Here is a 25845-nt window from a genome sequence, read left to right on the forward strand (position 1 = left end):
AAATAACTGAACAGAGATTTGAGATGTAATAAAAGGTTTGAAATTTAAATGTAACCAAATCGATTGCCTATTAAAACAAAACCAAAAAAACACCATTCTTAAGAATATAACCAAATGCAAATATATCAGAATCAGTGGGATATAGTCAAAATTAATCTTGTATGAGGAACCAGAAAAAATTGTTACTCATTCTTAAAGGAAAAAGTATCAACAGATTTGAACCCTTAAATTATCCAGATGTTGGAATCATAGACGGACTTTTAAAACAGTTTGTGTGTGTGTGTGTGTGTGTGTGTGTGTGTTGAGGGAGTGTGAAGAAGAAACACTCATATAAAAATCTAGGAAATCTCAGCAGAATAAAAAAATAAATAGAAACTCAATAGAAATTCAAGAAAAATACATATCTAAACAAAACATTCTTTGGATATGCAGAATGCAGATGATAGAGGACAGAATCAGTAATCTTAAAGGTAGATCAACAGAAATAATGCAGTCTTCAGAACATCATGACATAAGTTTGGAAGAAAAATTAATAGAGCTTCAGGAACCTGTGGGACATGTCCAAAGTATAAAGTACACGTAATATGAACTCAAGAAGGTTTGGCAGGAGAGAACGAGACAAAAAGAATTTGAAGAAATAAAGGCCAAAAATTTTTCCAAATGTATGGAAGATGTATTTTTACACTAACAAGAGGCTCAGTAAACCTGGACTAGGAATAATATAAATAAAACTAAATCCCAGCAAAGAAAAGTTAACTTGCTAAAAATCAAAGAGAAAAAGAAAATCTTAAAATTAGCTAGAGAAAATGGAATATTATACACTGGGAAAGAATAATTCATATCACCATAGACTCCATATCAGAAACTATGGAGGCAATAATAAAGACATTTTCAGATAAAAGAGTAAGAAAATTTGTCACCAGCACTGCACCTAAAAGAAATGCTAAAACAATTTCTTGCAGTCAGAAAAAAAGAAATAGTACCAGAGGAAAATACATACCATCTGGAAAGAACAGATTAAATAATAAATATATTGATAAATATAAATTTTTCTCTTAGTGTAGTTAACACACACATGACTAAAGCAAAAAATATAACGGTGTCTTTTTGGTGTATAACATTTTTAGCACGAGATAATAATTAACATACATAGAATGATGAGGTTATGGTAACACATGGATGGATCCACATGGTTGCAGGTTTTCTATATATCATGTGAGGTAGTAAAATATTAACCCTATATAAACTGTAAAGACTTAATCCCAGAGCAACTACTAACAAAAAAATCCAATAGATAATTTCTAATGGAATTCTAAAATTCATTCAAAGAAGAACTAGAAAATCAGAAAAGGGTAGAAATAGAGGGGATATTCACAATAAAATGGTGAACCTAAATCAAATGATATCAATAATGACAGAATGTTTATGGATGAAACCCTCTAACTAAAAGGCAGAGATTAACAGAATAATTAATAAAAGCAGGACCTAACTGTATGTTAAATATGAGATGAAATTTAAATGTAAAGGTCAGATAGATTGAGAGCAGATGTATAGAAATTATATATAATACAAACCCTAAGAATAAGAAGCCTGGATTACCTATTTTAATACGAGATAAGGTAAGCGTCAAGAAAAGTCTATTGCCAGAGATAAAGCAGGATATTTAACAAAGGTAAAAGGCTAAATTCATCAGGATGATCTAACAATCATAAGTGTGTATGACCTGAGAACCAACGTTCAAAACACATGATGCAAAAACTACAGTATTAAAGAAAGAATTAGACAAAATCTCCTACTATGATTGTGGAATTAACAGTCCCCTTGAACAACTGATTGAGCTAGACAAAAAAGCTAATGGAATCAGCATGCACAACCTAGATCTAATGGATAATTACAAAATACTACATATGATAATATCAGAATACATTCTTTAAGCACTCATTATATTCACCAAGATGGCCCATAAACTGCGCTAGAAGTCTAAATCAACTTAATAGAATTGAAATCATATGGAATAAACTCTCTCTGATCACACTATAATTAAATTAGACATCAATAACCGTATCTAGGAAAACTAAGTATTTTCAATCAAACCCACTTCGAAAACATCCATCAAACAAACAAAAAATCAAAGTAGAAATTATAGAATAATTTCAACTTTATGGTACACAAAATACAGCATACAAAATTTGGATAGGCAGGGGAGTTCCCCAGCGGCCCAGTGGCCGGAATTCCCCAGTGGCCGGAAATCCCCAGCAGCCCAGTGGCTGGAATTCACCAGCTTCCACTGCAGGGGACACGAGTTCCATCCCTGGTGGGGGAACTATGATGCCTTGCTGTGCGGGCAAAAAAAATTAAAAATTTGAGAGGCCACTGAAAATTATTAGAGGGAAATTCTTAAAGTGCTCATATTAAAAAAAAAAATTAAAGGTCTAAAATTAATGACCCAAAATTCTGCATTGAATAAGTAACAAAAATAAAAAACGCAAGGAAACTAAAAGTAGAAATGAGAAAAAAATAAAGATAAAAGTATATATCAATAAAACAGAAATGAGGCAAGCAGTGTACAAAATTAACAAAGGGGAAAGCTGTCTTTATGACTCAGAAAATCTGAGGCAGGGCTACAGAAGACGCCGCGCGTCCTCCCCACCCCCACACGGCAGCTGACTGAGCTGCCGACTGCGGAGCGGTCTCCTCAAGGCGCAGGCAGACCAGCGACGAGCGGGCCGCACCGGCCCTCTGCTCCAAGCCTCCTCCAGTACCTCCACAGGGCTTACCTCAGGACGTGGGGCCCGTCAGCTGGGGATACCATTCTCAGGCGCCGAGATGCTGCGCTTGAGCCACGTGGAAGTTGCTCCCACTCCGTCAGAGGCCCTGAGGCAGAGCTGAGGCTCCGAGCCCACCAAGCCTCATCGAGGCGCACACCGTCGCGGGTGGGCACTAACGGCAGGCAAGCTCCGAGGCAGGTGAGCAGAAGGGAACACCGCCCTGGCGTGGAGAGCGAGGCGGGCCTCTCCAAGGAGCACGGGCCGGCCTCCGAGGGGCTCGCAGCCCGGCCAGAGGTGGGCTCTCTGGGGAAGAGGGAAGGAATGTTTCTTCCCGAAGCCTGTGTCTCCTAGGGCTTCCGGGTCACGGGTGTGTGTGGGGGGAGGGGCCGAGGCCTGCAGCCTCACAGAAGCCCCAAGGCAGCTGTGCCAACCGAGGCCGCTGCCAGAAGCCAGAATTGTCTCTGCTTTTCTTACGCTTGGCCTCGGTGAAGGCGATGTCGAGGGCTGGAGGCTGAAGGGCAGAGGCTGGCGCCTTTCAGGGGCCTGAGTGGGCAGGACGCCAGAGTTGTTGCTGAGGCGGGCGTGGAGGCCAGGCGGCGGCTTGTGATGCGTGAGGCTCTTCAGAGGGTCGTTGGCCGGGATCTGGCTGGCCGGCTTGGACTGGAAGTAGTTACTGGCAGTATTTTCTTTGTTTCTCTGACTGAGCATCCCTTGCAGCGATCTTCCTCGTGCACGCCTGGTTCGCTGCTCTCGGCTGCCGAGATTTGGGGGGCTGATTTATTTTGTGGCCCTTTTGAAGCTACTGGGAGACTGGTTTTTACGATGATGGGCTCGGGAATCTTCCAGAAGTTGGTTTCCTCACCCCAGCAAGACTCGCGCCTAATCGTCTCCAGGTTGCTGTAGGACAGTCCCAGCGAATCAGTGGATGCACCTGCTCCAGGAGCTGCTGGAAAAGCAGTTATGTTCTCGCCAACAGACGGTTACCAAGCCATCGATCTTCTCTAGCTCAAATTCTGACTATTGCAGATCTTTGACCTCCGCACACACCTCCCTCTCTCTCTTTTCTCTCTCTCTCTCCCTCTCCCCCCTCTCTCTGCCCCCTCTCTCGCTCTTCCCCATATATATATATATATATATCACAAATAAAAAAGGAATTAATTATCAAAAAAACCACAAAAAACTCTTCATGGTTAGATGCGTTCACTGAGAGTTCCATTTAACATTCAATCCTAAAGTTTTTCAGATAAAGCAGAGGAGGATGGAACTCTCCCTCTCTGAGACACCTTTTGAGACCAGTTAACTCTAAATATGTATCCTGACAATGAAATTAGAAAAAAAATTGCAGACATATATCCACCATGAACATAAACATAAACACAAAAATCGTTAACAGTATTGTCAAATTGAATACAACAATATTTAAGAGGGTAGTACCTTATGAACAAATAGGTTCAATTCCTGGAATAGAAGGATATTTGAACATGCTTAAATTAATCAGTTTAATTCATCATGTTAACAAAGGAGGTAAAACATATCATTTTGATAGATGCAGAAAAAGAATTTGGTAAAATTCAACACTCCTTATTCATTAAAAAAAAAACCTCAGCAAACAAGAAAGAGACTTTCAATTTGTAAGTCACCTAGGAGAAACATAAGGCTAATATATACTTGATGTTGAAATATTTAATGCTTTTCCTGTAAGATTAAAAACAAGACAATAATGCCTGCTCTCACATTTATTTAACACTGTACTCAAGTATTTACATTTGAACCATTTGCATAAAAAATATGCAATTTTATTACCCGTGTAGGTTCTTTTAACCACCAGTGTAATCAAAATGCAAAACCATCTGACAGTTGTCTTTCTTTTATTGATTTTAACTTGATTTGATTATGGTTAGAGAACACATTTTGTATGATTTCAGTTCTTTTAAATGCATTGAAATTTATTTTGTGGCCTGGGATATGGCCAATCTTGTTGAATGTCCCAAGGCCACTTGAAAAAATTTGCAATCTTATGTTGTTAAGTGTAATATTCTATATGTGTAAAATATATTCTTTTGGATGATGGCATTGTTCAGATCCTATATGTGCCTGTTGATTTTCTAAGAGTTCCTTCCATTTTTGAGGGGGGTAGGTGGGTTGAAGTACCCAACTATAAGTTCAGATTTGTCTCTTTTTTCTTTCAGCTCTTATCAGTTTTTGCTTCATGCAGTTTGAGTCTCTGTTGTTTGGTGTGTATACATTTAAAATCATTATATCATCTTTTTGGGTCTTTTAACATTATGTATTTGAGGAGAGGGGGCTGTGTTTCCAATGGCAGTTTAATTTTGAAAGCCTTTGCAATCTTATTTCACTTTATCTGGTACTGCTTGGACTCCTGATCTCTGTTGATGTTGCATAAGTAGGCAGAACAGGTTTTCCAGAACCGCCAGGAGTCTCTCTTGGTGGGGAAAGCATGTGTGGAAATGGTCTGTCTTATCAGTGCCCCCTGGTTGCCCTCATTCCCCAGCTGGGAGAGCTGGAGGTGGGAAACCTCTGTATGGCTTTCCTCTATTGGTTGGGAGGATACCAGACCCCTGACATAATGCTATTCCTCCATTCCTGTGGTCAACTCCCTACCTTTCTCTTACTACCTTTAGAATTCTCTTATGTTTGTTTCTTGTGTCATTTCTAGGATTTATAGTTGTGCTTGATGATGAGCAGAGGGAAAAAAATGGTTCTGCACTGTATTGTCCAGACTAGAAGTCTCTCAAAGAAATTTTTAGAAAGAAGAAAAGGGTGGAGAACTTATATTACCTGATTTCAAGTCTTATTATAAAGCTACAGTATATAAGAGGAGGTGGTGTTGGCAAAATGATAGATACTAGATCAAAAGAACAGAATAAAAAGTAAAGCAATAGAATCACCATGTAGCTTTCGTTGATTTTCCCTAAAGTTTCCAAGGTAACTAAATGGAGAATGGAAAGATTTATAAACAATTAGTGCCTGAAGAATTGGAAAGCTATATGAATAAAAAAGAACCTCAAACTTTACCTCATACCATACACAAAAATAAACTTAAACCCCATGGATCTAAATATAAAGGCTAAAATTATAAAATTTCTATAAAAATGTTTATGATTTTAACATTGTCAAATATTTATTACATAGTAGTATAAAGGAAGGAGCATAAAATAACAATAAGTTATAAATTGGAATTTATCATAGTTGAAAACATTTGATCTTTGAAGGATACCATGAAGAAAATAAATAGCAAGACACAGATTGGAATAAAATATTCTTAATAAATCTGACAAAGACTGGACCTGTATCCATAATATATAAAGAACTCTTAAAATGCAACAGTAAGAAAAGAATCAATCCCATAGAAAAATTGGCAAATGATATGAACAGATGATTAACAAAAGAGCATATACAAATGTCTAATAAGCACACATTCTCAGCATCATTAATCATGAGGGAATTACAATCTAAGAACACAATGTGATGCTAAGGCACAACTCTTAGAATGGCTGAAATTAAAAAGATTTAAGTTCACAGTTGGTGAAATGGGGAGCAACTTCTCATACCCTGCTGGTGGGAATGTGAAATGGTACAACCACTTTGGAAATCTGTCTAGTGATTTCTTTAAAAGTTAAATATTCACGTATCACAAAATTCAGCCTTTCCACTCGTAGGTTTACCCCAAAGAAATGAAAACAGTCCGCACAAAGAACTGTATAAGAATATTCATAGTAGCTTTTATTCATACTAGTGAAAAACTGAAAACAACACATGCTCATCAACTGGTGAATGGCTAAGCAAAACATGAAATATCCATGCAAAACATTGTGACTCAGCAGTAAAGATGAACATACCGCTGATAAAAAATTAAAAAAAAATGATGAATCTTAAAGTCATTATGCCAAGTTAAAGAAGCCAAGAAATAAAAGTGTCTATGATGGCTGATTCTATTTATATATATTTTAGAAAAAGAAAACCAATCTCTAGTGACAGTAACAGTGTGCAAAGATTGCAAAGTGGTACAAAGAAACACTTGGTGATGAAAATATTCTGTACCTTCATATCAGCAGTGATTTTACAAGTGTATACACATGTTAAAATGCATCAAATTGCACTCTTTAGCCAAGAGTTTCTTTCCCTTCTTCCCTCCTTTTGGGACCTAGAGGAAAAAGAAGAAACTGATCACACATCACACATGTAAAGATAGTACTAAATTGTTTCTCTGCCTCTCAGGATATAGACAGCTTGTCATTCTTTCCCCTACAACTATGTATGTGAAGGTATAGGACAATCAAACTGTTAAAAAAGTGTGTTTTAATTGAAAGAAGAATCACATTGGGATTGAGTACAGAGATACAAGTATTAGTATAAATATTTTTAATTTCTACTCTATGCACCCTATGTTGTTTAAACTGTTTTCATAGGGTATATACTCAAATTATAATTTTAAATTGCAAGAATAAAAATAGAAAACAACACTTTTCATTTTCCCATCAATCAAAGATAATCACTGTCAATATTTTTGTATATATTTTCTCACAATTTCCCTTCTATTTTTTCACAGGGAACTGCTTTGATTATAAAATAATGTATGGTTTACTGTAAATAATTTGAACTTTACATACTGTCGTTTGGAAGAAAATAAAAATCACCTAAAATCTCATTATACTGATAAGCATCAGCAACAGTTTGGTGTTCATTCAGAGATCTCTTTTATTCATGTATATGCATACACACACCCTTCTATAATTTTTCATAAACTGAATTATACATAATTTTAATAGCTACTTCTTTTTAAAATGCATTACATATGTTTTATACAGTGAAGTTCACTAAAACACTTTATAGTAAAAACGTCTGTGCTATTAAAATGTTAGATGAACACCAACCTTACCCAGATTGAGAGTAATTGTCAATACCGTTCGTACAAAATAGAAAATTTCTTGATTTTGCAATAGAGAAAAGTATGTAATAGGACTAGCATTACATAATATAATTTTATAGGTCAGAATGATAAGTTTCAAGAAGATTATGGAAGAGCAGTGATATGAAATCATCAGGAAAGGCTTTTGAGTGGGGGAAAATAGGAGAAGCCTAACAGTAGGTATAAAATGGCCATTTTTTATACAGATAGTAGATAATGCCAAAAAACAGTTGAATTTGTAAAAGGGCTTCAAAAAAGCAAACTTGAATATAGGATGTATTGGCTTTTTATTTGCTGAATATCAAATTACCACACATTTAGCATCTTAAAAGAACACAATTTTATTACCATATAATTTCTGTGGGTCAGGAGTCTGGGCACAGTTTAGCTGGATCCTTCATTCAGGGTCTCGCAAGGCTGACATCAGAGTGTCAGCCTTCTCATCAGAAGGCATTACTGGGGAAAGATCTATTTGCAGGCTGATCTTGGTTGTTAGCAGAATTCATTTCCTTGCAGTTGAAGGTCTGAAGTCAACATTTTCTTACAGGTTGTTAGCTGGAGCTCACTCTCAGAGCCTGGAGATTGCCCTTGCATTCTAGTCACATGGTTTTCTCAAAACCTGGCAGGTTATTTATTCAAATCCAGCAGGAGAATCTCTCATTTGAATTCTCCCTGACTCTTTCCATTGCTAACCTCTAGATTATCTTTATTTTATTTTATTTTATTTTTATTTATTTATTTTTTTGCGGTACACGGGCCTCTCACCACTGCGGCCCCTCCCGCCGCGGAGCACAGGCTCCGGACGCACAGACCCAGCGGCCATGGCTCACGGGCCCAGCCACTCCGCGGCATGTGGGATTCTCCCGGACCGGGACATGAACCCGCGTCCCCCGCATCAGCAGGCAGACTCCCAACCACTGCGCCACCAGGGAAGCCTTTTAATCTTTTAAAGGACTCACCTGATTAGGTCAGGTCCACTCAGGAAATGCCCCTTTTGATTAACCTAAAGTCAGTATATTAGGAACTTTAATTATATCTGCAATATTGATACACCTTTGCTATATAAGGTTACCAAATCACAGGTGCAATATCCCATAATATTTGCAGTTTCTTCCTGAACTCAAGGGAAAGAGATTATCAGAGTTTGTACATCAGAGGATGGGAATTTTAGTGTTCAGTTTAGAATTCTATCTACCACATAGGGGAAACGTAGAAAGGAATGGAAGCCTGCCTCTTCTATATTACAGAGAGAAGGAAATTAGAGATGTTTTGGGGTCACATTCTGAAATGTGTCAAAATTTGAAAGAAAAACAAAGTTTAGTTTTTCATAAATATGAAATATAGTTGTTTTATTAGTTTAACCTAATAGAGTAGTTTAATAGATAGGGAAGCTTATACTATGTCAACTACATTTATAAAGAAGTAAATAAATGTGTAAAATCTATGTTAAAAAAACTGCAAAAAATTCCTCTTTTTGTACTTTATAATTTGCAAATTCCTGAGTAAGTATTAAAAATCTCTTTATATAATGGCTCAAAACACAGGATCCAGGTCCAGAATGCCTGGTCCTGAATATTGCCTCTGCCACTTTAATGCCCTGTGACTTTGAGCAAAAAACTTAACATTTCTGTACCAGAGTTTTCATTACCTGCAAAATAGTCAATAATAATACTACATACCTTACAGTACTGTTTCCAGGACAAAATAAGTTAATTATATGAATTACTTAGAACAGTAGTTGCTGCTTATTAAGTGACATTTTAAACTTATAATTATCATCTTTTACAGCATTTTGAAAGTCCCTTTCACACTGAAATAGGATTTGGAAGAGTTGGTACAGTCATCCCTCAGTATCAGAGGTTATTGGTTTCAGGACCCCCATGGATATCAAAGTTGGTGGGGGCTAAAGTCCCTTATATAAAATGGAGTAGTGCAGTTGGCCCTCTGTATCCACCTAGGTTCACCATCCATGGATTCAGTTCAATTCAAGATAGGTTGAACCTGTGAATGCACAACCTGTGGATACAGAGGGCTGACTGTACTGATATACTGATTGCATAAATCATTAAATTAAGTGAAGATAAGTAACTTGTTCAAAATTACAGAGTTGAAATCAATTCTTTGACTTATGTTAATCGTGATATACTGTTTATACTTGGCAGTATTTGATACTGGTTTAAGACATTACCAAATATTTTATATTATGACTCTCACAGACTAGATTTTCTTTTTCAGTTAATAACTCACTCTGCTGAATGACAACAATTTAAGAGGAATAAGCTGGTTTATATCCAAAACTATCAATCTGCTGCTCTTATAGAGAAAAGACAATTGGCTAATATAAAATTCTAGATGTGCAGTATTTCTCCCTCACAATCCATTGGAAATTTCCCTTTTATTCAGTAATTTAGAATTACAGAAGAAAAGTCTTAGCCTAGCTTTTGGTGATAAAACTTTGCAGGCTAGGTTCTTAAAGGATATTTTCTTTAAATTTTACTTAGGATTTTGTTCACCCATGTAAAGTGTGATTTTTTTAAATTCCATCTTTTTTTTTTCTGGTATAAGTTTACTGCTTTTTCTTTTTTTGACTTCAGTAATAATTTGAAGCAAATTTAATACAGAAAGACTTGTGGTTACAAGCCAGTTTCATTTTTAGATTAAAAGGCCTTTATTTAGACCTGAAACCATAAAACTCCTATAAGAAAACATAGGTAGTAATCTCTTGGACATCAGTCTAAGCAATGTGTTTTTTCTTTTTTTTTTTGGCTCTGTCTCCTCAGGCAAGGGCAAAACGAGCAAAAATAAACAAATGGGAATACATTAAGCTAAAAAAATCTTTTGCACAGTGAAGGAAACCACAAACAAAATGAATTGGAGAATATATTTGCAAATTATATATCTGATAAGGGGTTAATATCCAAAATGTATAAAGAACTCATACAACTCAATGTAAAAAAAAAAAAAAGTCTGGTTAAAAAAGTCAGAGGACCTGAATAGACGTTTTTCTAAAGAAGTGATACGAAAAAAAAAAAGAAGTGATACGGATGGCCAACAGACACATAGAAAGATGCTCAATATCAGTAATCAAATGCAAATGCAAATCAAAGCCATAGTGACATACACTGGTCAGAATGTCTATTATCTAAAAGACAAGAAACAATAAATGTTGGCTAGGATGTGGAGAAAAGGGAACCCTTTTGCACTGTTGGTAGGAATGTAAATTGGTGCAGCCACTATAGAAAACAGTATAGAGATTCCTCAAAAAACTAAAAATAAAAGTATCATACAATCCCACAATTCCACTTCTGGGTATTTATCCAAAGAAAATGAAAATACTGTTCAAAAAGATATATGTACCCCTATGTTCATTGCAGCATTATTTACAATAGCCAAGATATGGAAACAACCTAAGTGTCTTTCAATAGATGAATGGATGAAGAAGATGTGACATACATATATATATATATATACACACACACACGCACACATATATACATATAACGGAATATTAATACATGTATAATGGTATGTTAATCAGCCATAAATGAGAAGGAAATCTTGCTATTTGCAGCATCATGATTGGATCTAGAGGGTGTTATACTAAGTGAAATTAGAGAAAAAACACTGTATGATTTCACTTACATGTTTCACTAAAATACAAAAGAAACAAAACAGGAATAGGCTTATAGAGAGAACATACTGGTGGTTGCCAGAGTGGAGAAGGGTGGGGGACTGAAGAAATAGGTGACAGGGATTAAGAGGTACAAACTTCCCGCTGTAAAATAAAGTCACGAAGAAGTACAGCATAGGGAATATAGTCAATAATATTGTAACAGCTTTGTATGGTGACAGATGGTAACTAGACTTATTGTGGTAGTCATTTCATAATGTATAAAAATATCAAATATTGTACATCTGAAACTAATATAACATTATGTCAATTATAATTTATTTTAAAAATAAATAAAATGCCTTTATATTAATCAGTATGTTTCATTACTTTGAATTCATAAATGTTTAATGTGGACAGTTTTGATAAATGCATAAATATTTAAGTCAGAAAATAAAAATAAATATTGGACTTTATAATAAATCATACCATACTCCATTTGTAATATTAAAAAACAAAATTAAACCAAATAAATTTGAAGATCTAATTGGCTTTATTTCAAAGATTCATGAATTGGCAGCATCTCATGTAGTAAATAGGTCTGCAGAGAAGCTGTACAAAATGGGAGGTTTTATAGGCAGAAGGAGGGTGGGACAAGAAAGTATTGGCAAAAGAAAAGAAAAGGTTGTTTCCAGCCAGGCTGTTCTTTTGGTGGAAGGGAATGTCAGGGGTCTTTATCTTGCAGATTACCTCACTAGTGTTGATCAAGAAATTTCAGATTGACTGTTTTAAAGGTCACATTTCTGGATATGCGATTAGGTCTTGGTTTGCTGTCATGGGGAGCAAATGACTCCATTTTGTTAATTCTAACAGTAGTAAGTAATGAAAGCCACATTTATTTAACCGAAATGTTAACATATCAAATAGCAAATAATATAGAGTATAATTTTACTCCTCCCTCACTGGGAAATAGTGAAACCATCTTTCACTTATGACCAAAAATAAGTGTTTGATCCAACCTGGAACCAGTTCTTATTTTGTGTGCTTCTTGTTGTCAGGAAGGAAGAAATTTTCTTCTACTCTTCTAGTTTCTTCTGGCTGGCCTAAGAACTTGGTTGACCTGAGACAGATTAACAAGAGAAAGTCAAACAAAAGTTTAATAACATTTAAACCTGGGAGAGACCCAGGAAAACTGAATAACTCACCAAAATGGCTGAAACCCTCACATTAAATATCCTATTCAGCTAAAGACAAAAGAGGATGTTGGGGTAGTGTTTTGTGACTTGAGAGAAAGGCAATTCAGACGGAGGTGGAAAAGCAAATGTTTGCTAGGCCATGCAGAGACAGTGACACAGAGTAGACTCTGATCTCTAGGGCCTGCTGAGTTTCCCTCACCACACCTAGTTCCTATCTTTGCAGATATCTTTGGTGATAGCTCTATTCCAGGAACAGGCCCTTTATTTAAATTCTTTAGACAGCTAACAGGGAGGTTAAAAGAAAAACTTTCTGAGTCCTCTATTTTTAAAAATAACCTAAATTCTCATGCCAAAGAGACAGAAGTTGGGGTGGCAAATTTTGCTCCCCTACAGTATCAATATATTCTGTAGGTCCTACTATGAAAGCCATCTAGTTTAGAGTTCATAGATATAAATTGGAATGGCTGTTTCCTTGTGTTTAGGGTTTGACATCAAGCCCTCTGGTTGAAATTGCTCAAATATAAGACTTTAAATATAGCACCTGCATTGATTGTATTTCTTTGTGTTATATGTTCCTTCCGGCGCTGGCCTTTAATCTAGTCTTATTCCTTCACTTGTCATCCTTGACCTACTCCAAAATTACACAATTAAGTAAAAATGGTATTTCCTGATATAAGCAATTTTTTGACCCCTCCATAGTCAATTAACTTTCTAAGTACTGGTATTTATTTTGAACTACTACAATGGTAATTGAATGAATATTAAAAAAAATATGGAGGCCACCGATGAATGTTGCTGTTTTCCTTGCAGGTACTCAGTACTTCTTGACTAAAAAATGAAGCTATTTTGCCCATCAGGATTTGCTTCATCTAAAGCCCAGTAACAGAAGTCAGTAGTATATATTTCCAAGCTTTTACTTTGAACTGATGTCTCATTAAAACTATCAGTCACAAAGGATTGCTTAATTGAATAGTAGGGCGGCACTCAAGGTATCCAATTACATTTTCTTCAATTAACTTTTACTAGCTGATGTTTAAACTAATTTAGTGAAATTAGGTGAAGGTTAAATTACTGTAGCAATCAGAGGTGTATTTAAGTGGTAAAATATAGAGAAGGAAGTTCTTGTTCTTATAAATATGCATATTAACACCACTGCCCTTAGGATGTAACATGTACCTTACCCACTTAATGCTAGTAATAAATCTCCTCGTGCCACTGCTTCAGAATGTAAAACTCCATGATGTATACTCGCCATTTAAACAAATTAGCTTTCCGTAAACAGATTTTTAAACTATGCCCTTTATAGCTATATTGCATTTATCTGCTGATATTCCCCAATCCATATTTCTAGCTGTAACATTTTTGAAATTCATAACTAAACTTCCAGCTTCCAGTTAATTATTACTAGTTTCTAAGTCCAAAGTTTCCCTCACTATTTTCTAAGTTGAGCTTATCAGTTTCCAATACAACTTTCCTTTCTCATGAATTCTTCAGAACATGTAGTGTTGCCATTTTCTAAAACAAATTTTCCTCATTCCCGTTACTCCCCCCCCCATGCAACTTACTTAATTGATACTTAAAAGCTTTAACCACAAAAAAAATGTTTCTCCATTTTATCTCTCAAAGCATTTATTAAAAATTATTTCAAGAGTAATTCAGTAATGCTCATTTTAGAATTTTACATTTTAGAAAATGTAAAAAAAAAACAACAAAAAAAAGCACCAGGAAAATAAACTGGCCTCTAATCCCACAACTTGGAATTTTTTGTCTTTAAAATTTTCATATATAAACTCTGGTTTCTTACACAGTCATAAACATATTTAACAACGTATCATTAAACATGCTAGATATATCATTAAACATCCAGATTTAATATTTCATATTGCCTTGTTTCCCCTGGATCACTGACCTAACCCGCAATGGATAGCCTACACTCAGGAGCTTGCAATCTATTCAGGCACTGTTTGATTTCGGGACCAGGGATGGGCAAATCACTCTCTGAATGCACAGTCATGTGCCAGCCCAGGGTGGAGACAGCCACTATACTCCCCCACTGAGACACCCTAGAGCCATACACCCAGACTCTCCAGCCCCAGCTGGAGCACAGAGTTGCAGTGGTCACTGGACAGGAGGGGGAGATGGAGTGGGGCCCAGGGCACCAGGTGGCAGAGGAATGGCAGACAGAGAACCCATTCAGGGAGGTAGAAGGCAATAGGAGGTCAGATACCTGGTAACCAAGGCTCCAAGCCCCCTCTCCACCACACACACACTCTCTCTCTCTCTCTCTCTCTCTCTCTCTCTCTCTCTCTATTGTCCTATGAGACTTCATTTATGAGACACAAATTCAAGATGAAATTATTAAAAATTTCAAGACAGTGACTGTATATCATTGAAACCCAAGAGTGGAACCCTTCAGAGAATTGGGCACTATACAACTGCGCTAATCATATTCCTGTGAAGCAAGCAGGAGAGCGTAAATAGATAATTAAAATGTGTTGTGATAAGTCAGTGGCGGAGTGTTACGGAGACCCAGAAGAGGAATACCCATCTCAATAAGGGTATGCCTTTGTGTGTGTGTGTATTCAGATGGGCAGTGAGGGAAATTTTCTTAAGAAGTGTGACTTCTGAGCTGAATCTTAAAAATGAAAAAGAATGGGCCAACTGAAGAAGCAAGACAAAAATATTCCAAGTAGAAAGAGAAAAATCAGCAAAGACAAATTCAATAAAAGATTGTGTCTTTAGCTTGGAACAGTTCAATGTTTCTGGATAGGAATTGAAGCAGGGAGATAAAGAAAATGAGAAGGTAGAAGAAAGCAGGTCAGTGTTGGGTCTTGTGTGTCTTACTAAGGAGCTTAGATGTAATTGTGTAGAAAATTGGGAGTCACTAAAGGTTATGAAATATGGGCCTATCGTGGCCCAAAATGATGACATGCATTTCATCTGACGACAGCCTAGCGGAAGAATACAAGCTAGTACTCTACAGTCCTTTCCCAGTGGTACTTTAGTATTGGAATACAGAATCAGTCTGAACAAAAGTGAGGTAAGGAGAGGGAGTAAGTTAGATTCATACCTTAAATAACTAAGACATACATCCATGATGTAACAGATGTAACTGAGATTAACTGGAATTACAATGATTAAATTTATTTAAGTGTATGTGTGTGAGAGAGTAAGTGTGTGTGTTTGTGTGTGTGTGTGTGTGTGTATTGTCAGTTTGTCCCAAGTCTGAAGTTGAAAGTTATGGCATAAGTAAGTTTCAAATTTATATATTCCATTTATTTAGTCAGAATAAAAATCTGAAATATTCCTTATCTAATCCAAATTTTTGCATTTGTGGGCTTAATAATATTATAGTTGCTACTTAATATTTTTAACAAACATCACAGGTAATTTGGAGACAGGACCATGAACCGTATTTGAACAAACTAGCTTAGTTGTACCATGTGAGGTCAAACAGCTCTCTACCATATGGAGTGGTGGGACTGTTTGGGGCTATTTCTTGCTTGTATGTAGACCTGTCCTAAAAATGTCTGGAGAATGGTATTTTATTTCATCTGTGCTCGAGTCTTAAGTCTTGGGCCTTTTTTTTTTAGGTTTTCTATTTCTACTTTTATTCTACTATTGAAATACTAAGAGCTCATGAACTCATAAAAATGAAAATGATAATAACAAGTATTATTATTGAATCCTAATTCTGTGTCTTGCTCTGTGGTAGGCACTTCCTAAGCCTTATCTCCTTAAACCTTGACATCAAATCCTTGAGTTATATACATCAAACAGAAATCTAGAGAAGTTTGTAGCAGGCTCAAGGCCATAGAGCCAGGACGTATCTGAGGTAGGATTTGAACACAGACAATCTGCCTTCAGAATACTTACCCTTAAACTCTACTATGGCCTCAAGGGAGAAGGACAAAGTGAATAGCCTGTTTTTGTCAAGATGAATCTTAAAATCAGTTATTGTGCTTATATGTAATTTGGCCCAATATACCATGGTTATGAGTTCCCAGAGCCTTATAGAAGTAAAAAGGCCCTTTGCCCTGAGTCTCTCTTCCATATGTTTCTTTCAGGAACCTGGGGAGGCTGGACAAACTGGTTGGGATTTGAGGATTCAGAATCACAGAAATTTCTCTTGCTTTCTATGGAGCAGCAAGAACAGAAGATTCTAAGGTAATGAAAATTTTACTGACAAATTCAGAAAACTATTTACTCATTTATGAAATAGTGTCTTGCTCTTTTGGGTTCCTGAAATTCCAGTGTGTGTATTAGGAGGCAGGGAGGGTCCCCACACCAATAAGCAATTCTCAGATACCAGCAGAGTGCCATACTATTAAACTCAATTCTGAAACTATCTAACCAGAGATAACATCAAATTCCACAGGTTGAGGGCTCAGTTCTACAAGACTTCTGCCTCTCTGACCCCAACTTCCACTGCCAGTCACAAGTCCAGGTATTACTAGTGCTTCTGACTGACCAGCTACAGATTGGAGGTTCCAAGACCTTGGGTTAGATTAATTTGCTAGAGTGGCTCACAGAACTCAGAGAAACATTTTACTTTCTAGATCACCAGTTTATTATAAAAGTATATATGAATAACTCAGGAACAGCCAGATGGAAGAGATGCATGGGGCATGGTATATGGAAAAGAGCACGGAGCTTCCATGTTCTAATTCTGCCACTCTTCCCAAATCTTCACATGTTTACCAACCCAGAAGTTCTCTGAACCCAGTTCTTTTGGGTATCTGTAGGCTTCATTACGTAGGAATCATTGATTAAATCATTGTCCATTGGCAACAGATTCAACCTCCAGCTCCTCTCCCCTCCCTGAAAGGTCAGGGTGGGTGGGACTGGAAAGTCTAACCCTCTAACCATTAGATTGGTTCTCCTGGCAACCAACCTTCAACCTTAAGTGCTGTTCAAGAGTCATCTCATTAACATAACAAAAGACAACTTTATTGCTCTCATCACTTAGGAAATTTCAAATTTCAATTTAGGAACTCTATGCCAGAGAAGGAACAAAGACCAGCTATATATTTATTATGAATCATGATATACCTGCACGTATCAAAATAATGATCAGATTGGATATTATTTATCAAGGCACGTTTAAAACACTTTTTACAGAAAAATATGGAACTCAGTCAGAATTACAAATAATTTAATAATGTTAATACAGATAGGAAGTATAAAGAAAATGGTTGGATGCCTTAGGAAGGAAGCAGTTAAGAGATAACGAAGTCATCTGGGCTCTTGTCTCTGAGAATTTAGTTTCTAGTAAATATATCCAAAATATTTATCATCTATAAATTCCTGAATTTATTATTTTAAATTTGAGGTGTAAAGAGTTATAACACTACTCTTATCTTAATTATTTCACTTTTCCAGTGCTCCAAAAATGTTCAAATGGATTGTATAATAATTTCAGAAATAGGCACCATATTTTTTTCTCCAGGGAACAATTATTAATATTCTGTAATATTTATGAAGTTTGAAAACATAAATATGAACACACTTCAAATTCCACAGCTGAACAATTTCTTAGTATAAGCTGGGTAACAATCAATTGCAAAAGAATAAAGGTCTGTAGTAGTAATGCATGGTGGTGAGTATATTTTGTATACACATTTTATATCTGTGAAACTCAGATCCAGGAAGGATTTTGCATGTCAGGGATGTTGCAGCTCGTTAATTTAAAATACATTATTTATAGAAACCCAGTCCATTTTTACTCATGGAGAATGCTGTACCTGCTATTCTTAGCATCCCTGATTCTAATGCTTGCAAAAAGAATGGAAGCAGACAATATAAAATGAGTAATTCTGAAAGAATCAAACACAGTTCTATATGTATTTCAGCATTTCCAGTAATAGCACTTATACTGTAGTTCCCTTTTTTCAGCTACTTACAACTTTCCTGCCTAAGGAAGGCATTAAGTTAAAACTTAGGAAGCAATAGATTAGAAAAGCTGTTTTGGTTTTATATGTTTTATTTAACAGTATAGCTCAAAAATATCTACTAATATTAAGAGACCCAGGGAAGAACATTTCTATCCAAGGTAATACGCTAGTTAAGCATGTCGTATAAACCAGGATAAATGGATAGAAAAAACACTGCACTCTGAGCATGATTTTTGAAGTGTGACCTTACATTCAAGTCCATTTATACATTGAAATGCATTCAGATAGGAAATCTGAAGGAATCTTCCTTATCTAAAGAATGTTCCTTATCTAAATTCAGAGTGTATAGCCTTATTACAGCAGAGAGATTTGAGTCATAGAATCTTAGAATATTACAAAGAGCTCTGGTATTGTTGAACGCTATGAAGCAGAGACCCTGGGTTATACTTTTGATGTTGCCACCTTCTTGCTGATGTAGTTAATCAGATCACTTCACCTCTTTTTGTTTTTCCTTCCTATATGTAAATGAGGGAATGGTCTATTGATTTCACTGGTCTCCTCAATGCTATAAATATTTATCAATTTATTCATTGTAACTCACATGCTACATGGGTCTTAGATTCTTCTTCCCACTTGAGGTCTAGATATGATTGGCTAAAATGGAAATTTTCATGCTCTGGAATTCCAGAATTGTCCCCAGGTATTTTGAAGTGTCTTGGAATACGGTAAAAATGATTCATATTCTCATGGTTCACTTACTTCCTTGGTTGATATGCTTTCTTGCCATTCTATATGTGCAACATCTGACCTACATAATGTCAACGTAGACTTGAAAATGAGCCAAGCCCTTGCTTTTGAGGAAAAATAAAACATAACACCACCCGTCCCCCCCACAACACGCACATAAACACACACACCACTTTAACCCAAGAAATGCAATTGTTTGTTAGATGTTATTGAAGATTTGGGAAAAGATGGGAAGGGGACTGTGATATCAGAGCAATATAAACACCTTCAAATTGAATATTAGCAACCCTGTTTCGCAAAGAGCCTTTGGCCACTGAGGACTTTTAATACCTACTTAAACTTCTGTAGCCTGGAATTCTCTGGATATTTTCATGCTTCTCTTTTCTCTCCTTTTCAGTTCTTCTTTATCTTTCTCATGAGGAAACCAAATCTCTCATTTTGCCTTGCTGAGAATTGTGACTGTTTTTTCTTGGCTCCAGAACACATACCCACCCCATGTCTCATGGTCCACCTTCCTTACTGTTACCCCATTAAAAAAATTTGCTACTGGCTTTAAATGCTCATACTTTTTTGCCACTACTATAAAAATGCCAAACACCACACTGGATGTGGGACATATCATTTTCAAAGTACAAACAATTAATTTTTGAACATGTCAAGTACTAGGAAGAAGTAGATAGGTGATTAACCACACCTTTACTCATTGTGCTAAGAGAAGGGAATATAGTGGAGTTATAAAGTTTTTCTCTTGGGAACCAGCACCTTGGAACATGTCTTACTGGAAAGTATGTATGACTTAAAAGTAATTATTAAAACTAATAAATAGTGTTTGTAGAAAGTGTGACTAACACTTGAAAACTTTTAAGCTGCATTCAACAAGAGATGTGTTCCTAATTTCAACCCTACCTAAATGATATACTTGTTAGAACTACACGTCACTGTGCATGAGCAACTTAGGATCCACCTTGCTCCCTTTGGTTCTTTCATTCACTTTCTGTGCATTTGTTTCCTAAGAACTTCAGGCAGTAAATTAATGTAGAAATAGAGGTATTTGTTAGGATATAGGGACAAAGCTCTAGCACTAGAGGAATCAATGGTTGAGAAATCGATGGTTGACTGCCCAGTTATCTCTTTGGTACAGACTCTGAGTGCCTGAACTAGATACAGGTAGAGGCAGAAAGATAAAGAGGCACCCATTTTCTTTTCAGTCTAGCAAACTTTTATGGTGGTAAAGCCTGTGTTCATCACTGAGAATTCTGACTTCAATACCATTGTCCTGTAGTTACTGAAAATACCACTCATATTCAGGCATTATGTCGGTTTTCAGACTTCCCTTTTGGAGTTACTAATTTGTTTCTTATTTTCAAATAGTTTGCTAAGAATTTGAGAGACAATGCCATAATTTCCTAGCAAGATGATGTTTTAGACTAGAAATAGTTTTAAACAACTTAAAAGATTATGTATTATGTTAATGGTGAAGTCAGTAATGTAGGGATAGATGATGAAATATAATAGTCATAATAATTTAAAAGGATAATGACAATAAAATACTTTAAATATCTGGGAGATATTTTTGAGATGCATTTTCAAGCCTCCATTTCTTCAAAAGAAAAAGAGGATGAGTCTTTAATAGACTGGTGACATTATATGTTACAGGACAAAAGAAAAGTTCTTTGTTTAAAAAGATGTTTGTTTTTTAAGTATTGCTAGGGTCTGAATATTTTTCCTTAAAATTCATATGTTGAAATCCTAATCCCCAAAGATGATAGTATTAGTAGGTGGGACCTTTGGGGATGATTAGGTCATGAGAGCAAAGTTCTGGTGATTGGGATTAGTGCCCTTATAAAAGACCCCAGAGAGTTAGCTTGCCCTTCTGTCACTTGAGGGTACAATGAGAAGTGTGCAACCCAGAAGCGGTCCCTCACGCAGCCATGTGGGTGCCTTGATATTGGACTTCCACCCTGCAAAACTGTGAGAAATAAATTTCTTTGTTTATAAGCCACCCAATCTATGATATTTCTGTTCTAACAGCCAAAATAGGTGAGATAAGTGTTATTGGATTATTAATGAATTCATTCATTCATCAATTCACTCATTCAACTTGAGTTCACCATTTGCTTCTAAGTGAAATTTTGCAAAATTAGGTCAAACTTAATGGCATGTCAGTATTGTCAATTTTCTTGAAGCCACAAAAAGGCTATCTAAAAATTAGTTGAATGTTGAAGGAGGCTGATCACATTCCTTGAGCTTTATAATAGTATGTGGGCACCATTTATAATTATGAATTAATGCTACTATATAGTGATAATTATAGATACAGTATGAATCAGAATGCTTTTTCACTAATTTATAGAATATTCTTCTTCTCCTGCATGGTGCTTTACTTAGTTAGGCTCAGATTTAGTGTGTGTGGATGATTTCATAGATCAGGGACCTCTACTGTTGTCAGATACCTTTTAGCAGAGAGTATTTAATTGGAAGGAAATCTTTCACTGGAATTAATACATATTTTATGCCTGTTTTACTTAATACTTATCTAGATGACACTTGGAATATTTTTACTGTTTCTTCTAGAACGATGATTTTCATTTTCACATAAGCATTCTAGTAGTCCCAAAGCTCATTCACATATATTATTTGAATCTATAAATAACTTATTTTACAGGTTTACTTCCTGCTTCCCAGATAAGCAAAAGCAGTGGTTTTAGAAAACACTACCAAGTGACTAAAAGATGTGCATACCCTAATAATGTGTGGAAATATGCCAACATGATATGAACCTCTCAAACAGTTTGGCAGATTCAAACATATTTGTAAATCAGGTCTTGGTAGGTGGCTAGAATATTGCAGTAGGCAAATTTATACTGCAATATTCCAAATGTCCAACTTCCCTTTGATGTCATCATTCATACGTTCCTGTTTTGCAACTAAACCAAATAGTTCGTTCCTCAGAGGTCTAATTTAGTCAGCCATAGAGTCCTTTGTAGGTAATCAAATTACTCTTGAACACAGCATCTATTTTTCATAGGAACTAATGGTGGCCTCCATTCACAGAAATATACTAAAAGATGAATAGAGTACCTCTGAAGGGTCTCTTGGGAAGGAAGTATCTTCATGGCCTACAGGTACATACATACACACCCAAATATATATATATATATATATATGAACATATGAACATATTAAAAATAAATATAGCATTCATGGGTATTTCCTTTAATTTTTTTTTTTTTTTTTTTTTTTTTTGCGGTACGCGGGCCTCTCACTGTTGTGGCCTCTCCCGTTGCAGAGCACAGGCTCCGGACGCGCAGGCTCAGAGGCCATGGCTCACTGGCCTAGCTGCTCCGCGGCATGTGGGATCTTCCCGGACCGGGGCACGAACCCATGTTCCCTGCATTGGCAGGCGGACCCTCAAACACTGGGCCGCCAGGGAAGCCCTCCTTTAAATTTTAAAAGAAGTATTATTAAGTATTGAGTGAGAATTTTGGCCATCTTAAAACTGTTTTTATGTTTATCCAATTTGCCCTCAAAAAATATACCATTTAGCATTGTCTCAAGTAGTATAAAGAGACCTGTTTCACTTTCCTTTGCTAACCCATTTGCAATTATATATGTTTCTGAATTTGATAATTGATAAAATGGATGCTTATCATTTAACTTTATTTTGTTTCAATTATTAGTGATAAACATTTTCATATGTGTTCTGGATAGGCAGATAGTGGTATTTGGATCTAATGGTTAAGCACCAATGACTTGTTATATAGTTAAGCACCAATGACTTGTTTCCTTCCTTCACTCATTCATTGAACAAGAATTTATTAAATGTTCGGTGTGAGCCAGGTTGTGCTCTCTTTGCTGGATTTATAACATTGAACAATCAGGTGAAAAATCCTTGCACTCAGGAAGCATTTATTCCTGTGGAAGAGACAAGAAATAAGCACAGTAAATAACTGGAATATATATGTTAGATGGTAAAAGCTGCTAAGAAATGAAGATGGAAAGAATTTAGGGTATGATGGAGACAGTGTACTTTGCAGAAGAGTAGTCAGGGAAGACCACATAGAGAAAGTGATGTATGAGATAATGTCTGTTGTAGATAATGGAGCTGGCCTCTCAGATAACTGGTGTTCCAACCTGAGAGAACAGCAGATGCAAAGGCCCTGAGTCATACACTTGCTTAGTCAATTGATTCAACAGGTTAGGAGATCAAATCGGAGAGAGTGGAGTGAAGAAAGTAAAAGTGCTAGGAGTCAATGGGATAGCAAGGAGTCTGTGGCAGCTGCCCAATCCTGGATGAAGGCAGAATGGGTGTATTTTCTGCAGAAAATTTATAACTTGTAATAAAACTGACTAAAAGTAATTTTGCTTTCAGTTGTCACCATGTATCTGGCGATTATATGCAATGTCAGTGGTAAAACTTAGCCTCTCCCCAGGGCAGACCATTTCCATCATTCTTACTTTGATTTGACCTTGATGAGATCAAAAAGTTAATGGGGAAATCAGATCATGTATGTTCTTAAAAACTATATAAAGAACCATATAAAATAGACAGTCACTGGAAGGTTTCAAGCAGAAGAGTAACATGATCTGTCTTACATTTTAAAAGGCTGGTGCTAGATATTGTATGGAGAATAGAATGAAGTGGACAAGGATAGGAATAGAAAAATCAATTTGGGACAATTGCAAAATTTTGTATTAAAGATGATAGTGGCTTGGAGTAAGGTGGCAAATGATGAAACAGGGAGAGGTGATGTTTTTAGATCTGTTTTGTAGAATGGAATTCATAAGGTGGCTTTGGGGGGGCAATTATTTTGTGGTAACATATACATAACACAAAAATTACCATTTTAAGTATTTCTAAGTGTACAATTTATTACCATTACTACATTCTCAGTGTTTTGCAATCATCACCGCTATCCATTTCCAGAACTTTTTCATCATCAGACAGAAGTTCTGTAACCATTAAATAGTGATTCCCATCCCCCCCCGACCAGTCCCTGATAATACCTACTGTGCTACGTATCTCTATGAATTCGCTATTCTTGGCAGCTCATGTGAGTGGAACCATACAGTATTTGTCCTTCTGTGTCTGGTTTATTTTAGTTAGCATAATGTTTTCAAGGTTCGTTCATATTGTAGTAATACTGGAAGAGCTTTATCAAAAGTCCAGGCTCTTGTTCAACTTATCCAAAAGGCACCAAGGAAAAATAAAGACACACACACGCACACTGAGGCTGAGGAACATAGAGAACAAAGAAGCAGTTTATTTAGGGCAGAAACGAAAGTTACACACTCCATAGAAGAGTGTAGGAGGGAGTGAGGAGCGCCCCCTGCAGGGTTGTTGATCCCCACTTTTTATCTTATTTTTAGCCCTTTGAATGGGTAGGGGTCTTTTTGATTAGGGGCAGCATATTCATTGGGGGTTGGGTTGAGGTATGGCCTGGATTGCACCAGGTTGCATCAACTTCTGGTCCTGTGCATTTGTCTCCTGAAGCCACTGTACATGAGCTCTAAGAGCTGTTTTCCCTTAAATTTTCCCTTACTAGTCGAGGGCCACACTTGGAAGGTCGTAAAGCGTCATCAGCAACCTGTGCATTTTTATATGCTGTGCACTCCAGAGTTTTCATGGTCAATTTCTTGCTCAGCTGTTACAAAGTTTCTGTTTTAGATGCCATTCCTACATGCATCATGGCCTCATTAAGTGCAAAACAAGGAGGTGGCTTTGCCTTCTGCCTAATGCCTATACATGAGGAGACTGTCCTTGGACCCAGCCCTGTCTTTCCTGCCTCAGTAACACAAATCAGAATTTATTTTTATGGCTAAATAATATCCCATTATATGTACATACCACATTTTAATTATACATTCATCTGTTGAGGGATGTTTGAGTTGTTACCACCTTTTGTCTATTGTAAATAATGTTGCTGTGGTCACTAATATAGAAGCATCTGTTTGAGTTCCTCCTTTCAATTCTTTTCTGTATATATATACAGAAGTGGAGTTGCTGGATTATATGGTAATTCTATTTTTAACTTCTTGAAGAACTGCCAAACTGTATTCTGTGGCAGCTGTATCACTTTGCATTCCTACCAGCAATGCACAAGTGTTCTTATTTCTCTACATCCTTGCCAACACTTACTATTTTCTGTTTGTTTGTTTATTGTTTTATAATAGCTAGCATAATAGGTATGAAGTGATATCTCCCTGTGGTTTTGATCTTCACTTCACTAATGACTAATGACGTTGAGCATCTTTTCACATGCTTATTGACCATTTATATATCTTGTTTGGGTAGATGTCTATCCATTTATTTTTCTAGGACCATAGCCCAATTTTTAAAGGAAAGAATCAGCAAAATGTAACTAATAAAACAGTATCTTCTTAAATTGTAAACAAATAAAAATAAAAAGTGAGGTAGCTGTCATGACTATCTAATTCAGCAATGCAAATGTTTATTAAAGGGATTGAGTGGTAAAGAGATCATGTTCTCACTCAGACTTCCTAACTTTGAAGTACAACTAACACCTACAACCCTTGACTTTTGGCAATGTATTGACCTCTCTGTTTCATTGTCCTCATCTCTTATTATTAATTGTGAAGACTAAAGGAGTTAAGGTAGCTTAGAGGAGTGACCAGTACATAATAAGTAGTCAATAGTCACTATTTTTATTTCCTAGACGCTGTGCTTTTCAAACTTATT

The 25845-nt window shown here is 36.3% G+C and overlaps 1 pseudogene; it reads right to left on the reverse strand.

The window, feature by feature from the left end:
• Nucleotides 1-2773: 2773 nt before the first annotated feature.
• LOC114884471 lies at nucleotides 2774-24772 on the reverse strand (annotated as a pseudogene).
• Between the last annotated feature and the right edge of the window lie 1073 nt (nucleotides 24773-25845).

Source organism: Monodon monoceros, unplaced genomic scaffold, assembly GCF_005190385.1.
Source record: "Monodon monoceros isolate NGI ecotype Baffin Bay Population unplaced genomic scaffold, NGI_Narwhal_1 Super_Scaffold_5, whole genome shotgun sequence".
Taxonomy (NCBI): Eukaryota; Metazoa; Chordata; class Mammalia; order Artiodactyla; family Monodontidae; genus Monodon; species Monodon monoceros.